The 20,932-nt window shown below is 42.3% G+C and overlaps 1 protein-coding gene across 2 annotated transcripts in view; it reads left to right on the plus strand.

Moving 5' to 3' along the window:
• The window catches only part of SETD4 (SET domain containing 4), a 136,653-nt gene that overhangs the window by 52,156 nt on the left and 63,565 nt on the right, over positions 1-20,932 (plus strand). Inside the window, exon 13 of one of the 2 annotated variants that reach the window (XM_042955255.1) lies at positions 17,160-17,348. The gene's annotated coding sequence lies outside the window, so the exon portion shown is untranslated. Of the gene's footprint in view, positions 1-17,159; positions 17,563-20,932 lie in introns of both variants that reach the window. The other variant, XM_042955258.1, reaches the window with a different exon arrangement.

Here is a 20,932-nt window from a genome sequence, read left to right on the forward strand (position 1 = left end):
CCTGTGCTGGTTCTTCTGTCTGTAGCTGGTGAACTTGCAGCCTGTCCCGGGCAGTACCTCTGGGACACATCAGCTAGCTCTCCCTTGCTGACTGTTGCTACCTGCAGACCTCTGAGCCTCATTCCCTACCTGGCTCCAAGCCAGGAATCCAGGCGGCCCAGGATGACTGCTCTTCAAGGCATCCTTTGGAATGACCGTGCTTTTGTGTGCTGTCAGATTTTGCAGGATGTGTCCAGGCCCTGAACTGAGACGGGGGGCAGCCTGTAAGCTGGTTCCTTCGTAGCCACATGTAGTCTGGCCACAACTCTGTCCTGGATGTCCTCACTTGAAAAATAGTTTACCTGTTGGCTTGTAGTTACAGACTGCATGTTTCTGTCTCCCACCAGCCCCCATTCATATGTTGAAAACTTAACCCCCAGTGTGATGGTTTTGGGACCTTTGAGAAGTGGTTAGGTTTAGATGAAGTCATGAAAGTATAGCCCCCCAAATGGGATTAGTGCTTTGTTTTGTTTTGTTTTTAGGTAGGTTTTATACCCAGCATGGAGCCCAATGTGGGGCTTGAACTCATGACCCTGAGACCAAGACCTGAGCTGAGATCCCCAAATGTCCATCAACAAATAAATGGATAAAGAAGATGTGGTATATATATAATGGAGTATTACTCAGCAATCAAAAAGAATGAAATCTTGCCATTTGCAACTACATGGATGTGTTACGGAACCTGGTCTGGATCACCCAGCGGAAGAACCAAGCAGCACTCGGAGATCTTGGAAGGCAGGAGATTTATTTCACCACATTGGCGGGCTCAGAGGAGATCACTATCCAGAGGTCTGAGTCCTGAGCATAAGCAGAGGAAACAATTTATAGTCTGTTACTTCCACATTCTGCATTAGTAGGAATTTGGAACGTGCGGCAAGTGGGGTAGGAAGAAGAACCCGGAAGGGAAGTCTTGGGTCGGCGACTGGAATTTCCCTATCGGTCCTGTTGGCCATCTTATAACAGATTTTTCCCTATCAGATGGAACTAGAGGGTATTATGCTAAGCAAAATTAGTCAGAGAAAGACAAATATCATATGACTTTACTCATATGTGGAATTCAGATCCAAAACAGATAAACATAAGGGAAGGGAAGCAAAAATAATATAAAAACATGGAGGGGGACAAAACATAAGAGACTCTTAAATATAGAGAACAATCTGAGGGTTGCTGGAGGGGTTGTGGGTGGAGGGATGGGCCAAATGGGTAAGAAGCATTAAGCAGGGCACTTGTTGGGATGAACACTGGGTTTTATATGTAAGGGATGAATCATTGGATTCTACTCCTGAAATCTTTATTGCACTATATGCTAACTAACTTGGAGGTAAATTAAAAAAAAAAAAAAAAAAAGACCTGAGTTGAGATCAAGAGTCACACACTTAAACGAATGAGCCACCCAGGCGCCCCTGGCTTAGTGCTCTGGTAAGAAGAGGAAGAGACCAGAGCTCCTGGCCTCCCTCTGCTATGTGAGGACACACCAAGAAGAGAGATGTCTACACAGCAGGAAGAGAGTTCTTACCAGAACCCGACGATGCTGCCTCCCTGATCTCAGACCTCTGAGCCTCCTGAGCTTAAAAGAAAGAAGTTTGTTGTCTAAGCCACCCAATCTATGGCATTGTTTTTTATAGCAGCCAGAGTGGAATAAGGCACTTGTCTTGCCTCATGCCTCTGGGCTCCCTTCTCCTCACCACAGTTCACCCAGGGCCCAAACAGGGCAGGTCCTGTCCAGGCCTCCAGTATAAAGACCCCGTGGCTTAGTCCTCTAAGCCTGGCTCTTGATATGCTACTGGGGAAATAAGAAAGCTGGACACCTTTTCTCAAGACAACAGCCCCAGGCTGAAGGGCCATCTCTTGCTACAAAAACATCACTTTTTTTTTTGAAAAATAAAGTTATTCTTCATTATTTTAATTTTCTTTTTAAAACAAATGCATCAAATAAGAAATCAATATTATGTTAGAACGTCACTTTGAATGCATGAAGGTGATGATTTGCATTGGTCTGTCTCTTTGCATGCCTTCTATAATCCTCTTTCTCCCCCCAGACAGAAGGGTGTCTGCAAAGGTCAGAGCAAAGAGAAAGGCAAAAGAGAAAAAACCAAAACAAAACAAAACAAAACAAAAAGCCACGAATGCTTTCCTTGTAACACTGATGCTGGACTGAAGTGTCTTACAGGCTGAGACCGGGTCTGCGTGCTTCCCAGTGTGTACCCAGGACCAAAGCACAGTTGCTGGTCAACGCTCAGTAAATGTTTGTTGAATAAATGATGATAACAATGAATATCTTTAGAGCTCCTTATTAACACATGTACATGGACTTCTCAAACAGCTTGCCTGCAATTAACAGTCCATGTCTCGTAGGCACTTTACCATGAAGAAATTAGGGATCCTTTGTTAACTGTGAAGTAAGTACCTCGTTGAAACCAAGAGGAAAGGAGCTTTCCCGCTTCTCCATGAAGAGCAGAGTTATTGGAATGATAAACTCTTGTCAAAGCAAAAATTGCAGTAAACAAAGTTAAGCAGTCAAGGATGGCCTTATTCAAGGCTGTTACAAAAGGGGAGAGGAACTGGAGTCTGAAGTCAGATTTACTGAAAGAAAGGGCAGGAGGGTTTTTAAGGGCTGGGATGAGCTGGTGGAGGATGTTAGCAGGAGGTTGATGGGTGCGATGTGTAGAGCACATTGGCTTATTTACTGAGTCCGCAAATGTTTTCTCTGTGATTAGGCCATCATATGGGGCTCCTGCCCTCCCCCAGAGACTGGGAGATAAGGCTGCTATCTCCTTTGATGATTACGTTTTGAAACAATGGCTCCCGGGTCCTTGAGAAAGACATCCCTGGACTATAAAACTGGCAAGAAGCTTTAAAAAAGATGTCATATATCTGAAAGTGGCAGAAAAAGAATTTACAAGTTATTTTAGACAAAATGCTCCAAGGAAAGGGAGGTCAGTGTCTAGGGTCAAGAATAAGTCTGTCTAAGGTTTAGTCAAGCTGGGGGAAACATTAAGGCCACCTCGGTCACTCTAAACCAAGGAAGTAGAGGGTTTGCTTTGGGAATTTAATATGAATGTAGTGTTTTGTATTCTTCACTTTAAATATTCCTTCCTGGAGTAAAATACGATTTACTGTAGAACAGCAACAGGACAGTGTAGCTACCACTCCCATGTTATTTTTTAGTTCATAATTTGGGAAGAGTAATCAGGGAAGAATTTGGACAGTGTAGGTCCTATCTGTGGAAGTTCTTCAGAGTTTGGGTGCCACTGACAGAAAAAACAGCCACGGTTCTTTCCCCCTTACAGTAAGTGTTAGTAAAAAATGTTTTCCCAATTCTTATGCCATTACCAGCCATACATGTCTTGAATCAGACACCATATACACACAAATTTCTTTACTACAAAGGAAAGTCTGTCCTATGGGCTGTTTCTTCTTGTGTATCCCCTGCAATTCTATCTGCGCCCCGCCCCCCACCATCCTGCTTTGCTAATAATTATTAGTAGGTCTTCATCACCATAACTCTTCAGCATAGTGAAGTTAAATAGAACACTTTCATGGGAGGTCAGACACACTGGATACAGATATAGTCATCTAAAGTAGTATGGATTTGGGGCTCAGAAGAAATAACCCAATGCTAGAAACAAGAAGAAAATAATAAAGAATATGAAGACACATGGGAAATTTAAGCTAACAGTATTGGTTAGGCTAAGAGAGCCCCAGCACATTTTCACTTAGATGATGTCAGGTGTGGGCAGCTGATAGAAATGTCATGAGCTGCCAGAAAAGGTTGGGTAGTCTGAAGTTCAGAAAAAGCTATCTGTAGGCTTTGGTTATATCTGTTTTAAGATGCTATTTAATATAATCTAGGGCCATTTCCAGGATCTTATCCCTCCTTTAAATGATCTGTGTTATAAGTTGCCCCTTGGCTATGCTGTCCTATGCACAACAGATATCTATCAGGGCTCAGAGAATTGTAGAGCCATGCATCTTGATGAAGGGGAAGAGTAAGTACTGGGGGCCAATAGCAAATTAGTGCTGGAAGCCCAAGTTTCCCATTGGCTAGTCACAGTTGATGATTTGCATAGATTTTATACATTTTGGATAAAGTGCTTTCTGGGTTGTGTTCATTGTTTATTGAAATAGTAATGGCTATTAAGTTTAATAGCCACTTTTCGTATCATAAGGATATTGAATGAAAAGCCCTCTTCTCTTGTTTATTAAATGCTATGTCCACAAAATTTTTCCCTATCAGAAGCTAAATACAGTTGGTTTCCAAGATACATATTTTGACATCCTTTATCATTTGGATATGAAATGAATGTCCAAGGGTTCTGGTTGAGTAGAACCCCCTTTTAATTATATTAAAAGATAGAAATTAGCAATAGGACCAATCCCTTCCCATAAATTCAGTGCTTTTATTCTATATACAGTTGATTTATTTCAGGAGTATGGTTTAACTCATGGTACTTGTGCTCTGATGGTGTTATGGGTCAAGTTAACATAGAGCAATTGCTTAAACTTCTCCACCATTCTACAGAGTTTCAATTTTTGGTTCTGTTAATGTGTCTGGTATATCCTCTGTGATGGCCTGCATTGTGCTCCTCCAAATTCATATGTTGAGGCTTTAATCTTCAATGTGACTGTGTTTGGAGACAGGCCCTTGGAGGAGATAATTAGCATTCAATGAATGTGATGTTATGTCAACTTTCCTAGGCCAAAGGATGCCCAGATAGTTGGTAAAACATTATTTCTGGATATGTTTGAGAGTGTTTCTGGAAGAAGTTAGCATTTGAATTGGTGAACTGTATCAAGTAGATGGCCCTCTCCCGTGTGGGTGAGCATCATCCAAGCCACTGAGAGGCCTAGAGAGAACAAAATGGCAGTGGAGGTTGAATTTACACTCTACAAGAACTGAGGCACCCATCTCCAGACCTCGGACATTGACAGTCCTGGCTCTTGGGATTTTGGACTCAGCCTGGGACTGAAATCATCAACCCCTTGTTTCTCAGGTTTTGGACTTGAACTGTTTTATACCACTGGCTTTCCTGGTTCTCCATCTGACAGACAGCAAACTATAGGACTTCCTGGCCTCCATAACCACATGAACCAATTCTATAGACGTCTCCTTTTATATCCTATGGCTTATTTCTCTGGAGAACTCTAATACCATGAAGTCCTGGAGGCTGGGGGCCTACTTCAATAGTACTGGTTTTCAGATAAGAAGAGGTAAAGATACAGGGATGTGTGCACACAGAGGAAAGGCCACGTGAGACACAGTGAGAAGGTCCATATGCAAGCCAAAGAGAGAGGCTTCAGGAGAATCCAAACCTGCTGACACCTTGATCTTGGACTTCGAGCCTCCAGAACTGAGAGAAAATAAATGTCTCTGGCTTACGCCCCCAAGTCTGTGGTGTTTTGTCATGGCGGTCCTAGCAGACCATAGATCCTCAAAAGAGGATCCATGAGTCTTGGGCCAGAGTTTAAAATACAAGGACCCAGGAAATGGCCCAACAGATCAAAACCGCAATGAAAGTACTTAATCCCTATCCCATTGAAAACATCTTCCCTTCAATAATTTGCATCTGAATAATCAAAAAATTCTGGACGTGGAATTACCAAAGTGACCCTATGCAAAAGATGAGGTGTATAAGGACGTTTTTCTTCCTCAGGTGGGTGAATGAACCCTAGTACCACCTGCCACACAGGCTCTCCTGGGGCCCCTTCAGTTAATGAGTTACATTGATTTGGTAGAGTAAGTGTTACATAAATGATTGACAAAGAGATTCCTAGCATATGTGAAGAAATTATTAAAAAGCACAAGGAGATGCTTTTTTTGGTTTGTTTTAAAAAGAAGAAACGGGGCCACCTGAGTGGCTCAGTTGGTTAAGCCTCCGGCTCTTGATTTTGGCTCAAGTTATGATCTGGTGGTTCGTGGTTGGAGCTCTGCATTGGGCTCCTTGCTGACAATGCCCAGAACCTACTGGGGATTCTCTCCCTCTACTCTCTCTCTGCCCCTCCCCTGCTCTCTGTCTCTCTCTCTCAAAATAACCAAGTAAACTTAAATAAATTAAAAGAAACACGAACAATACATTATTTTGGAGAAATCTGATTAAGGAAATAAGGGGACTTATTAGTATAGAAAGAGATGAGCACGTCTACAGCTATCGTGATAGGAACAGTCAGGATGCAGTTATCCACACAGCCACGGGCACATTTTACAGAAACCTAATGTCGAATGAGCCAAACTGCCCAGCTGATCCATTCTTAAGTGCTTCAGGAGCACTCACTAATTAGTCTCACACCACTCCTGTGGGGTAATGAGCATCTCTGCCCTCGTGTTTTCTTAGTGTACCACTTTCCATTTGGTGAAGGGCTTAGAGGCTGAGCAAATTGCCCAACGTTGAGCTCCATTATGGCTACACTCCACAACTGTGGCATCCACTAGATTCCACCCCCCCCCCCCCCCCCCCCCCCCGCCTTGAAGTGTCTATTGGATACTGCAAATCCCAAAGTTTGGTCCATTTACCTGTGGTTCTGTGCAAATCTGGTCCTATTCCCAAAACAACATCACTTGATATTTAAGAAGTGACCGGAATTCTTAGTTATTTTTGCTTGCAATTTCAAGGTTTTTCCTCTCCCCAAATCTCCTTGGGCTATAAATTAATCTTAGTCAAAACATGCTTTTAAGAGAAGGGGACTCAAAGTAGGACAACGACTTGTTCTTTTTGAAATTGCATATAATTTAACATGGTGTAACCTTTGAAGGGGAAATGTGATCTGTTCAGAGCATCGCAGTGGTATTTAAGGAGGCTCTATGTCTGAAAGCCCCATCTCAGAGAAAGCAGGTATTTGGTTTCAAATGATCAAAACAGCCTTGTACTCTTCTTGGAGTTATTTTGACATCTAAATAATAGTCTGGCATTTCTTTCAGAGAGTGTAAATCAATAACATTGACTTAGTGTATTCTTTCCTCTTATTTTCTTTCCTTATTCTTTTATAACCTTAGATCAAGTATTAATAATTATTTTAAGCCTTTGCTTAGGTTTGGTACTTTGCCACTTAGTGATGCAGGAGATACTTCCCCCTCCTCCTGCCCCTTCCAGTTGCTTAGTTTTTCCAGAATATTCTCTTTCTGGGACAAAGATGACATCCATCTTCAAAAGCAGAGATAAGTAAATTCAGTGGTCACTTTTGACGTGTTTCTTTTTCCTCTTTTCCCAGTATGCACAGTATTAGACTACATACATCTCTCTCCAATTTTTCTCACACTCTGCTATTATTAATTACCCTGGTTTCTCACTAGTGTTTTTGAACACTGGTCTGCCAATGGCCTACCTCAGAATCACTGGTGCTTGTTGAAGCTGGCATTCTTGGGCTTCGCCCCACACCTAAAAACCTTGAACCTCTGGGGATGAGGACCTAGAGGGTGCAGGTTTTGTTTTTTTAAACTTTTTAAAAAAATTTGAGTAGGCTTCACTCCCAGTGTGGGGCTTGAACTCATGACCCTGAGATCGAGAGTCCCATGCTCCCCTTTACCAAGCCAGCCAGGCACCCCTAGAAGGTGTAGTGTTTTTTTTAATTTTTTTGAAGTTTTTATTTATTTTTGAGACACAGAGACAGAACGCAAGGGGGAGGGGCAGAGAGAGAGGGAGACACAGAATCCGAAGCAGGCTGCAGGCTCTAAGCTGACAGCACAGAGCCTGACGTGGGGCTTGAACTCGTGAACCGCGAGATCATGACCTAAGCTGAAGTCAGACGCTTAACTGACTGAGCCACCCAGGTGCCCCAAAGGTGTAGTTTTAATAAGCATTCAGAGATGCTTTTAATACCCAAGAAGCACTACCTTAAACCTTGCTGGTTTTCCAATTTTCTTCTCTCCATTCCAGTTAGACTCTCAGTAGTTATTGAATTCTTACACACTAGCCTCTAATATGGCTGTTACCGTAGCTTCAAAAATACACCAGCTCCAAAATCCTCATGATTTGGCTTTAAAACTGAAGAACATGGGAGACAGTATGGTGTGGGAGGGGGCTGAGGGACATGAAAGGGGTGGGAGAGATTTAGAGGTCCTTCACACCTGGGCTTGATTTCGAATTCTGCTGTGGAACTAGCTAAATGACTTCGGATGCTATGACCTCGTGAAACCCAGATTGCTTAGCTCTGGCTGGGGGATGACAGTTTTTTGAGGCAGGGCTGTTGAGGAGGATAAAATGAAACCATAGATGTTGGGAGGTGTGACTAGGTGGTAGCTTTTATTGATCTTTAGTTTATTCCTTTATCGTCTGTATTCTTGTTATTCCATCTCTGGTTGTGTTAGCTCCTTATCAGTGTCCTTATCCCCTTGCCTATGATGGTTACCTTCTTAAATTTTCTTCTGCATCTCCTTTTTCAGATACTCCTCTCTAAAAGGATTTCAGCTTATTCAAACCTTTTATTCTTGATTGTTTTTAGGTAACAGTCTAGAAATTTCTCAGCCTAAGAATCTGTGGTTGTTTGGTCTGTTCACCGCCCCTCCCCCATTTATCTTCAGCTTCAGGGGTCCTGCCATTCCTCCTCCATGATGTATGGTTGGGAGAGGCTGGCTGGCCCAAAGCGCACCTGACTTCCACGTGCCACTCGTGGCATATGTCCTTTCCCCATGGCGATTGGTTCGGGAGTTGTCATGTGACACAAGCCAGGACAATCAGTGTGATTTTCTGTAGTTTCCTGTGTTGGACTTAAAGGGAGGCCTTGCTTTGCTTTTGGAACTTCAGGTCTCTTGTAGCTTTGAGGTTCCTTCAGGCTGCTGACCCTTGTTTGGGGGTGGGGAGTAGGCTTGGGGGAAGGATGCAGTGTCTGTTGCCTCCTGAGGCTTACCACCACTCTTGCTAGTAGGGAAACACCTTTTTAATCTCTTTTGTGGGGGGACCCTCTGTGGAGATTCTGGGTGCTGGATCCTCTAGGACTTACAGCTTATTAAATAGTCTGTATTCCACACCTCTTCTCTTTCACAAGTTGTGTACACACTGTCAGTGTGGTTGAGTTTGGGGCAACATCTAGGCAGAGGCATTTGTCATACCTGGAATTGCCATTCCCCCCATCCCTCAGGTTCGGCTGGTGAGATTGGACCATCAGATCCAACCCTTTTATCTAGCACAGTAGGCTCTTTCCCAGGGACCCCCACAGTCTCCCTATTCCTCCCTTCTGTTGATTCCCCTTCCCTGGCCCTGTTCTACCTGCCCCCAGGCTCAACAAGTTCAAGTTGCTTCTGGCTACCATGATGCTTAGTGGATGACGTGTGTGTGTGGCTGGGCCATCTATCTCTGCAGGCCTCATCCATAGCCTAGCCAGGACTTCTGCTACACGTATCCTTAGAACCATGCAGAAGTGTGTACACGTATCATTGAGGTATGGGAATAGTTAACAATACAGGAGTCAGTAGTAGATGCAAGTTCACCAATTCCATTTAATTAATTGGCGAAACTTCAGTAGGGTGTGGTGGAAATAGGAGGAGGTGGGAGTCAAGGTGTATATATAATATTTTTGCCTCTGCCATTGAGTAGACGTGGAGTTCAGACAGGTCAGGAAGACTCTCCTTCTCACAGTTTTCTCACTGGCAAAGTGGAGGGTCTGTTTTACATAAACCTCCTAACTTCATATTATGGATGACTCTGTGACAAAGATTTTAAGTGGAACTTTAATGTCACATGTCAGTGGACTTTGAGCTGTGTGCCCAATACCCATAGTGCCGAGGGAAGGAGTCTGCAATCTAGAGGGGTTGACTCAGAGGATAGGAGAAAGTCAAGTGGGTGAATTTCTGAATCTCCATCTTCCTTCTATAAGAAGACCAGCTCTGATTTCATCAGCCTTATATATTGAAGGTTTCTATATAATTTTACTCATTAAAATTACACTGCTGCTAAAAGAATGCTGGACCCCTCCCCCATGGTTTATTCAAACAAGTAACACCATTCTCCCCTGGGTCTAGCTTGGTATAACCAAACTTACCTTTTAGTACTCCCCAAATGAACTCTCTACATCAATCGGGCAGATAATGTCAGTCTTTTAAATATTTCATGCCCATCCCCGTTTACGTGGGTCCTGTTAGCAATGATCTAGCCTTGGACAATGGGAAATTGCCAAGTGCAAGAATATTTTAGTTTCTGAAGTTGCTAAAATTAGTCTCACTTAGCAAGATAGTGTAGAGTTGGGCTTATGACTCAAATGAGGACACACTGCTGGCTGGAGGGCCACATGAGTACAGTAGTTGATAGCTCTGAACCTCTGATGTATCTGATGTAACACCTTGGGGGACAAGGGCAGCAGGTCATGGGCTTTGCTTCTAATGAGATGAGTAGGGGAAAGGCATCAGCCTGTCCTGAGCCATGGCCATAGGGCTGCTGTGGGGTGTACCTGTCTGATTCATAAGATGTGATCAGATGAAATCATTTCTTTGAATAGTCACCTAGAGAAAGGGGCAGCAAAACCATTAAGAGTCGCTGATATCCTCACTGTTTACTTTACTTAGGATTCCTTTCTGGAACACATGGTCTAGAGCCTCTGCATCTAGTCTCTGGGTCTCTGAAGAGCCAGGACAGTATGTATAGGACAGGCTTTATTCCTTACATCCATCTACAACACCACCCTGCAGGTGTGTGGATTTATCAGGCATTAGTGGAAGGACAGAAGTTTAAATAAGATAAATTACAACATAAAAGAGGAAGGATGATAAAAGTTGAAAGTCCAGGTCACCAAAGAGTTCAACATGCTCCGGTTCCCATTATAGCTTCTCTGGCCTAAAATTTCCTTTCTCATCTCATTCTTGTCTATTTTTGGCATTAAGATTATATTAGCATAAAAAGTAAGTTGTACTGTTTTTTCTTATTATCTGAAAAAATTAATGAGAGATTAGAATCCCTCTTTCTTGAATGTTTGATAAAACTTACCTGCAAAAACATTTCTATATGAGAAATTATTATTTTAACTTTTGCATATACTTAAAATTTTCCATAATAAAAAGTGGAGAGAATAGTATAATAAACTCCATGTACTTACTCAGCTGAGAAAGATTTTAAATCAGAGATTAAATTTTGTAAATGGCATAGGACCATTCGGGTTTTCTATATCTTCTATAGTCATTTTTGACAATTAATATTTTTCTAGGTAATTACCTATTTCAATTAAGTTATCAGATTAGTGGCAAAAATTGTTCATAATTTTCTCTTTTTAATTTGCACATCTGTATTTCTGTTTCTGTTTTTCATTCCTAATACTTTTTATTTGTGCCTTCTCTCTTTTCTTCAATCAGACTTATAGAGGTTTAGCAATATTTATTAGCCATTTCAGCGTCTACTTGTTCTTGCTGTTCCTTTGTTTCGGAGTCTGGGCTGAGCTGCATCCGAGGGCTGGAACTGAGGCTGGGAGAGGAGGGATTTGCAAGACCAAGCTAAAGAAGGTCACTTTCAGAAAGATAGTACTAATTAAAAGCCATGCCACTGAAAGAAAGAAAATGACAATAATAATTCTAATATGAATATAGATATGTTTATTGTATGCTGAGGTTAGGTACTTTACACACGTTGACTCACTTAATCTTCACAACAAAACTGTGAGATTTCCATCATTAATCTCATTTTCAGATGAGGAAACAGGCTTTGTGTGATGAAGTAATTTTCTCAAAATCATGTAGCTTATTGACAGCATTTGACCTCAAAGCCTATGTTTTTCCTGTTACCCCACTAGCTATGAACAGAGGGAAAACTGGGTGGGCTTCTGGAGATCTTGAAAGCCTGGGACATGAGACATGAAAAGCCAAAGGGATAAAGGAAAGGTTCACCTTGTTACCTACTTCCTTGGCCATTCTGGCCCCCATGATGTGTTCCATTTTAAATGACTTGATCTTTATTTTTTCCTGGGAGCTCCGGGAGAAAAAAAAACTTACCTGATAAAAAGATGCAAATGGGAATAAATGCCTTTTTCAGTACAAGGGAAAGGTATTCCTTTAGAAATGAATTTTTAGTATAAAAAATTTGGGCAAATATTATTAAAAATTAAAGTACAGTATTAATGTCTGCCAAAAAACTGAGCTGCATTGAGTGACCTATAAACTTTTTTTTTTTAGTTTTTTTTTAAAGTTTATTTATTTATTTTGAAAGCAAGAGAGAGAGCACACACAGGTGCGAGTGGGGGAGGGCAGAGAAAGAGAGAGAGAGGGAGAGAGAGAATCCCAAGCAGGGTCCACACTGTCAGCACAGAGCCTGATGCAGGGTTCAGTCTCATGAACCATGAGATCATGACCTGAGCTGAGATCAAGAGTCAGACGCCTAACTGACTGAGCCACTCAGGTGCCCATTTTTTTTTTTTCAGTTTTTCACAGCAAAAATATAAAGAGGATAATTTGGCTTTTATTATCGTTTTTGCTTCAGTACCTTTCAAAGAATACCAATATTTAGTATCTCTGAGAAAACAGGGAGATAATTGGTAAAAAATCAATTTCACAGAATATCTCTAAAGTAAAGACTATTACAAAAACACTAAATTAAACTATAAAATATGACTATACCTCCTTCCAAAGAAAGCATGTATATTCAGAAATTTAAGAATAAAAATCATCTCAGCTTTTCAAGTATATTGGAAATAATTTGCTAACACTTTAATCTCTTTATAAAATCTTTGCTTTCTTTGAGCAATGTAGCAATGAAGAAGCATATGATGTAAACTATGTCCATAATGTCTGGGAAACACAAGTGAATGAATATACTTGTTTTCAAAGACATATTTAATCTGTTACAAATAAAAATAATATTAGCTATGTTTCCAGATTTTATAGACATCCTGTATTATAATATTTTGGGTTATTGGAATGTATCTATTAGATGGCCCTTTAGTTTCTTAAACTCACATTTTTCCCCATTTACATCCTTGGTATCACTGCTCAGAGCACCCTCCCTGAGAATTCTCTGCTTCCCACTCTTCTGTACCTCAGTAGCTGCTGCTGACATGTTTACTCTAGATGGTTCCACTCTCCCTCCATGATTGTTTGGACTACTGAGAGATAAGCTGAGCTAATCAGTTCTCCTGGGCTCTTGGAATTGGGTCTCTGAAATTCTAAGTACCAAGGGACATGTGAAATTCAAGAGTCATGAGGTGGCCACATATGCTCCTTAGAGCTGAGGGGTGGCCCTTTTCTACTCTGTGAGAAGAGAAGCAGAGAATGAAGTTCTGAAGAGAGCAAGAAATTACATTGTTGGACAAAGGGAAGCAGAAATTTGAGACAGAGACAGTGGATTGTCAAGTCTTGGAGTGTCTCATGATGCCTCATTATCCTTAGGCTTCATGAAGTATTCTGGAATCCATCTGACAATTTTCCTTTTCTAATTAAGGTAGGACAGATTGGTTTCTGTTGCTTGTTGTGCAAGGAACCTTGACTATGACATTCTCTACTGCCCCAAAGCTGGCGTTCAAGGTGGTCGTGGGGCAGAGGCTTCTGCTAAGGAAATTCCTGAAAACAAAAACAAAAACAAAAACTCTAATCTATGATGCACATTTATGGAAAGAAGAAGGCTAGTAAATATATGTGTTCTAGAAGTGGGAAGTAGGATATTTTCCTGTTCCTTTTCAGGAGGATCTGAACTTGTTCCACTAGAAATCAGAAGAATAGATCAACAAAATGAGCACGAGGCCACCAACTAACATTTTGTTGAAAGGGTTGCTCTCAGCTTATTGATGACAATTACAAAAATACCCATGGCACATATTCCATTTCTAGCTTTTATGGAACATCGGTGGTCTATGTAGCCCTAAAGTCTCATATCGTCTATGTGTTCGTTATGTTTGAATATGCCTTCAGGAAGCACAAGATAGGGACACGGTGGATACTTAGGTTTCTGGTTTTTTTGTTTTTTGTTTTTTTTTGAGGAGAACTCTTTTATTGCTTTTTAAATTCCCTTTCTTTTTTCCTTTCTTAGTGTGTAGTCCTGTGCTGTCTAAAAGAACATTCTGCCATGATGGAAATATTCCATATCCGTGCTGCTCAATATGGTGGTCACTAACCATATGTGGCCGCTGAGCCCTTGAAATGTGTGGTTGGCAAGAGTAAGGAGCTGAATTGTAAATTTTATTTCATTTTAATTAATTGAAAATTAAATTTAAACAGCTGCATGTCATTAGTGGTACTGAGTTGGACAGTGTAGATTTTGTCTAGCAATCCATTCTCAAGTTTTTGTTTCTGATTCTAAGACATGGTTTGTGACTTTATAGTGGTTTGAGTTAGTCATGTGATTTCCCTAACTCTCATATTTCCCACTTCAGAATGATCAGTAGCTGAAAGAGGCTGGTTGTATCACCTTTCAATCAAATTTGATTTTGTTTTTGGATGGGTTCCTCTGCCCCAATTCTGTTTTATTCTAGATGGGAGTTCTGTGGTTGAGTGTGGGTGAATTGTGGCTTTCTACTATATTGTTGTCATTCATGAAACACACTGGATGCTGAAGGCAGTCAAATGTAAGCTGAGAGGAAGGGTATTTGCTTATCTTTCAGCTTGTTTGAAGACCAGACCACAGCCATGTTGGGAGAAAATAGCTTGGTGAGATAGAACCAGCAGACTCTAGGGAGGCTTCTTCTCAGCTCACCACAAAACCTCAATGTTGATACACCTATCTTTTCTTTATGAACCTTAATGACAGACTTTTCCTGGGTCTCGGTTGCTGTGAAGAGGTCACCTGAAGTGAGGAGGAGTATGGTTAGTACGCGTAATTATTTCTGCAGTGGTCCTAGTGTTTTAAATAAACCAGGAACAATGCTTTCTACAAGAGGTGGGTCAACAGCTTTGTGTTGTTCCTTGTAGGTTACCTCTTAGTTCCTGCTAGGATGGGTTCCAGTTTTCCTGTTTCAAGTTCAAGCATACTGCTGCCCAGAGTGGGGGTCTTCTGAGATACAGCTGAATTCACTGGTTCATGACAAAAACACAGACTGGTTGCAGAAAAGGGCCCATCTAACAGAGACAGAGGAGAGCATCTTTTCTGCTGTTTCTGATCAGGTTTCTCTATCAGCAACTTGATTGGTACTAGATTTACTTCTTTAGTGCCCTGTTGAGAAGCAGTCCTGGTCTTAGCAGCTGGGTCATTTTGTTTTGTGTCCAAATCTTGCCCAAATCTGTGGCTGTAACTAACCACAGGCTTGGTAAAGTCAGCCAATATGCATATGTTGTTAGCAGAAAAACCTTTTCCCCCAATCTTCCTGAAAAGGTGTGGGAAAGCATCCTTCTCCCTACTTTGACCAACTGATGCTTGAACTGCCTGAGGTTGGAGGTACAGGGTGGGTTACCTACTGGTGCAGTGAGTGGTGAATTCACCTCCTAGAGGGCTGGAGCTCAGAAGCCGGAAAGCAAGCAGGTTGAAATTTGCGGCAACTTCCCATTGTCAAGACGATCCAGAAAGACTAGACTGCCCTTCTGGGCTCAGGAGCATCTGTGCGAGTCTCGTTACTCTTGTCCTTGTATCTCATGCAGCCACAGCTTAGGGGAATGCTTTGTGAGGTCCATGAGCTGGGCAGGTGCACCCAGAGTTTCCTGCCTGTGAATTTCACCTTGGCCCAACCTCTTATGGTGAGCAAAGACTAAATAGCCCCTGGACTCAACTCTAGGTTTTCCCCAAAGCTCCCACTGCTAAGCAGCACTTTTACCCTGGCTGATTCAAGGTGAAGATGGACACTCAAGGGGGCACCCATTCTCTCCCTTCACCTTCCATTGACTTGAAACGTTTCTTCACTTCCTCATTCAATAGTCACTGATTGGGCACCAACTACATACCTGTAGTCTTTACCGGGGAAACAGCTGGTGAATGAGACTGGCACAGCCTGTTTCTGCCTAATCCATAGAACAGCATCTAGATCCATCTCCTTCCTTAACAGCTCTCTCCATAGGCTTTCTGTACCACCTATGGCCCAAGGACAGCAGGAAAACCTTAGAATATTTAAAATGCGTTTTTCTACTTGAGTCCTCCTTTTGGATGACAAGTGAACATAATGTAATAAAAATAGGTCCGAAGAGGCTGGGGTTAGTGTGCAAAAACCTTTATAACTCAGGATAGTTTACAGGAATTCTTTTTCCCCCTGCTTCCAGTGTCTAAGGTGAGAGCAGGGCTTTCTGTCCAGGAGACCTGGAGGTGCCCTCGCTCACATGGCAGAGGTGGCAGAGGCGGGAGGCATTTTGTTTTCAAAACTATGCGGTCCCATTAAGAGAGGGAGGGAGACAGAAATGGAAATGCTGGGGCTCCCTGAATGATGCCCCAAGGCTGGGAAGTCCCTGTGGTTCTTGTGTGTAGGCTGGAGGCCAGCCCATAAAGTCCCTAGAGACAGGGGGCGTCTGGGGTGTGTGGGGACTGGGTGTATGTGTGAAGGGGTTTGTGAGAGTTGGGGTATGTCAAGTTGCTGTGTCTGTGAGGCTTGGGTTGTATGAGGGTTGGGGTATGTGAGGGTTGGGGTGTGTCAGAGTTGGGGTGGGTGAGGATTGGGGTGGGTGAGGGATGGGGTGTGTGTGACGCTTGGACTGTGTGAGCGTGGAGTTTTGTTTTCTGATTGCTTTGGGCTTTGTGGTGGGGGCTGGGTATCACGTGGGGGAGGGCACTGAACGCCAGGGGGGTTTTCGAAACCACTGAGACGACTCCTGGCCCGAGCTTCAGATGGGCTTGGGCAGTGACATCACAATAATAAAAGCAGAGTTTTCTCTGATAATAGGTATATTTTGCCACGATTAAAAAAAAAAAGGAAAGGCCAACAAAATGGGCCTAACTCCTTACAACGTTTAGGGTGGAAAGAGAAATCTGGAATTAACCTCCTGAAGAAGTAAGCTGGGAAAACTGAGGCAGCCTCAGTTATCTCACAGAGCATTGAGTTAGAGCAAATTCCTGGTGCCTTTTGAAATGGAAGAAATATCATCCAAAATGTCATCAAAGGGAGTGTTGTCTCTCGTCCCAAGCCTGTGTGTGTTTTGTGGTCCTTGAACAAGACAGGCGTTTGTTTCTCTCTCCCAGAGCAGTGGGGAGCAGTTGGGTGGTGGAAGCTTGGTGGGGTCTCCCTGGGACCTGGCTGGTGGGGTGGATCTTGCCCCAGTCCCTTCTCTCCAGCCTCGGGATTTATTTATCTTTATATGTTCCCAGGGCACTGGCGAGGGTTGGATTCGCTCCCAGCGAGGCCCAGCACTTTTATTCCCAGTGGCGACAGGAGAGGGCGCTCTCGGAGGGCAGAGCCCTGGTCCGACCCAACCCGTTCCTTCTGCTCCTTCCGCTGCGGCAACATTCACCTCCGACTTCCTTCTCTGCCCCCCTCAGGCCACCTTCCGAGATCAGGTGAGAGCTTGCCTGTCCTCAAAATGCACGGGTGGAGAGCCCGCTGCTCTCCTGCACTAGAGGGTGTGCCTCGCTTGCCCTTCCTTGTGGCAAAGTCAGAAAACAGTCTTGGGTTTGAGTCGTGGACTTGACCTCTTGCTGCCACTGTGGGCCTGGCCTTTGAGATCCAGTGTCTCCATCTGCGGCTGGGGTCGTATTCCGGAGTCACTTCAAGGTGAGCTGCTGGCCTTAAAAAGTCCTTTGATATTTTGGTTTAAGCTGCTGTCCCGTTTGAGGCACCGACAGATTCAAGTAACAGCTGGAGCCCTTTGTTCCTAACTCTCTCATCTCAAGTTTCTGGGTGGATTTCTTTTTGGAGATAATAGTCTATGAATCACCTTTGAAATGAGAATTTATCAGCTTAGGCACTTTTCTCTTTGAATTGTCAGAGTGAGAATAAAAGTAACTCCCTGAAGTGTTGCTTCCTAGATCCACTGCAAAGATGGAGAGGAATCCCCCAGCCCCCTTCATCCCCATCTGGGGACTAGGCTTGCTTGCTTGCTTGCTTTTTTATTTGAGTATCCTTGACACCCAGTGTTGCGTTAGTTTCAAGTGTATAACGTAGTGATTCAGCAAGTCTATACCTTATGCTGTGTTCACAAGTGTAGCTGCCATCTGTTAACATACAGGTCATTACAACACCGCTGACTGTATTCCCTGTGCTGTGCCTTTTATCCCTGTGACTTATCCGGTCCATAATGGGAAGCTTGAACGTGCCACTCCCCTTTGCCCATTCGCCCCACACCCTTTCCCTCTGGCAACCATCAGCTTGTTCTCTGTATTTGTAGGCCTGATTCTGCTTTTTGTCTGTTTATTCATTTTTTTTAGATTCCATATATGAATGAAACCATATGCTTTTTGACTATCTCAGTCTGACTTGTTTTATTTAGTGTAATACCCTGTAGGGCCATCCGTGTTGTCACAAATGACAAGATCTCATCCTTTTTTTATGGCTGAGTAATATTCCATTGTATACATTGTATACACACATACACATACACACATATATATATTGGATATACATGTATGGTATATACATACACAATGGAATATTATATATTATATATGGTATATATATCTACATCTATATCTATATCTATATCTATATCTATATCTATATCTATATCGATATATATTTTGCTTTCTTTGGGTAAAAACCTAGTAGTGGATTATGGAATCATATGATATTTCCATTTTTAATATTTTGAGGAACCTTCAAACTGTTTTCCACAATGGGTACACAATGGTCCCCACAGTTTCCATTGCCACCCACAGTGTACCAGGGTTCCTTTTTCTTCATATCCTGACCAACACTTGTTATTTCTTGTCTTTTGGATTTTAGTCATTCTGATAGGTATAAAGTGGTATCTCATTGTGGTTTTGATTTGCATTGCCTTGATGATTAGTGATGTTGAGCATCCTTTTATGTGTCTGTTGGCCATCTGGATGTCTTTGTTGGAAAAATGTCTATTCAGTTTCTCTGCCCATTTTTCAATCAGATTGTTTGCTTGTTTTTTTGGTGTTGATTTGTATACACTTTTCATATATTTTGGATATTAACCCCTTTTGGATAAATCATTTGCAAATATCTTCTCCCATTCAGTAGGTGGCCTTTTTGCTTTGTTGGTGCTTTCCTTTGCTATACAACAAAATTAATACCCAGCAGTTGGTAGATTTTCTATACACTAATAATGAAGTAGCAGAAAGAGAAATTAAAAAACAATTCCATTTATAATTACATCAAAAAGAATAAAATACCTAGGACTAAACTTAACCAACGAGCTGAAAGACCTGTACTCTGAAAGCTGTGAAACTTTGATGAAAGGAATTGAAGACGACACAAATGGAAAGATCTTCCATGATCATGGATTGGAAGAATGAATATTATTAAAATGTCCATACAATCCAACGCAATCTACAGATTCAGTGCAATCTCTACCAAAATGCCAACAGCACGTCTCACAGAACTTAGAACAAATAATACTAAAATCTGTATGTAGCATGAGAAACCCCAAATGGCCAAAATGACCTTGAGAATGAAGTACAAAGCCGGAGGTAACACAATCCCAGATTTCAAGATATACTACAAAGCTGTAGTGATCAAAACAATGTGGTGGTGACACAGAGATAGGTACATAGATCAATGGATCAGAACAGAGAGCCCAGAAATAAACCCATGCTTATATGGTCAATTAATCTTTGACAAAGGCGGGAAGAATATATAATGGAGAAAAGGCAGTCTCTTCAATGAATGATGCTGGAAAAACTAGCCAGCTATGTGCAAAAAAAGAATGAAACTGGACCACTTTCTTACACCCTACACAAAAATAAATTCAAAATGGATTAAAGGCCTAAATGTGAGACCTGAAACCACAAAAATCCTAGAAGAGAACATAGGCAATATTTTCTAACATTGGCCGAAGCGACATTTTTCTAGATATGTCTTCTAAGGCAAGGACAGTAAAAACAAAAATAAACTGTTGGGACCATGCTTTATTTCTTTTTCCTCAAAGAATAGCACAGCACAGTCCTCAGCCGCTTCTTTCATGTCTCTACTGACCAGCTGACTGGTCCCATTGTGCCCCTGGCTCTGCCACTTCCGGCTGACTCTGTGTCTCTCGTGAGTTTCAGTTTCCTCATCTGTAAAGTGGGTATAATAGCTCAGGGTTGCTGAGACTTTGAGTTTCCACATGTGCAAGTACTTTATTGATTTATAAATGTTATACAAATGGGTATTACTTTTCTGCTGAAAAGCCTGTGAGAGAATGGGCCATTTGGCCCTCTCCAGACTCACTGCCTGGCAGTGGGAAAGTTAGTCTTGATCGCGCCGCCATATTAAAACATTTTAAATGACAATCATTTCTCTCTCCTTCTCTTGGCTCTCTCCCTCCCTGCCATTTTTGTCCAGGATGTAATGAAGATTAGTTTTCATTTATTTTTCTCTTTCCTGGTAGCCAAGCCTCACTGTTTAGAGAAGCTCTCAAAGTTGTTTGCCCTTGAATTTCTGCTGTTTGCTATTGTCTTTACAACAAGAGTCAACGACAGGTAATGCTTTGAGCCTTTGAGCTGGTGAAGGTATTGGAAAGCTGAACAGCTCTTGTTTTCTGACCCACAGAGACTAATGTCAGTGTTAAGGTGGGCCCCCTTTGTTTTTTTTCCCTGGAGGAGGACATCAACTAGGAGGGCCAAGAAGCACAGAGAGTGGGCCAAGCTCGGGGCTGGTGTGGGCAGCTGGTAAACCCACTTTCTGAGAATGCTCTGCTCTCCTGACGCGGCTCTGCCCCTACGTACTCAATCTCCCTTTATGCCCAGCAGGGCTGAATTGTGTTCCCAGGCCTACAGGGAAGTTAATATCTGTTCAGTGGTTTATTTAAGAGTTTGAATCTGATTGTGTGATTCAAGCCTGTGGTGTCAAACTTCAGCCAGTGGTGGCTTTTGGGGAGGAAGGGGTGAGAAGTTATCCAAAAATTGTGACATGGCAAGCCTTTCTGTTGATTTGAAAGTACTTTGTACCGTTTTCTGAGGCTCTTGGCAGCTTGGTGGTG

The sequence above is a fragment of the Panthera leo genome, chromosome C2 (genome assembly GCF_018350215.1).
Source record: "Panthera leo isolate Ple1 chromosome C2, P.leo_Ple1_pat1.1, whole genome shotgun sequence".
In the NCBI taxonomy this organism is placed as follows: domain Eukaryota; kingdom Metazoa; phylum Chordata; class Mammalia; order Carnivora; family Felidae; genus Panthera; species Panthera leo.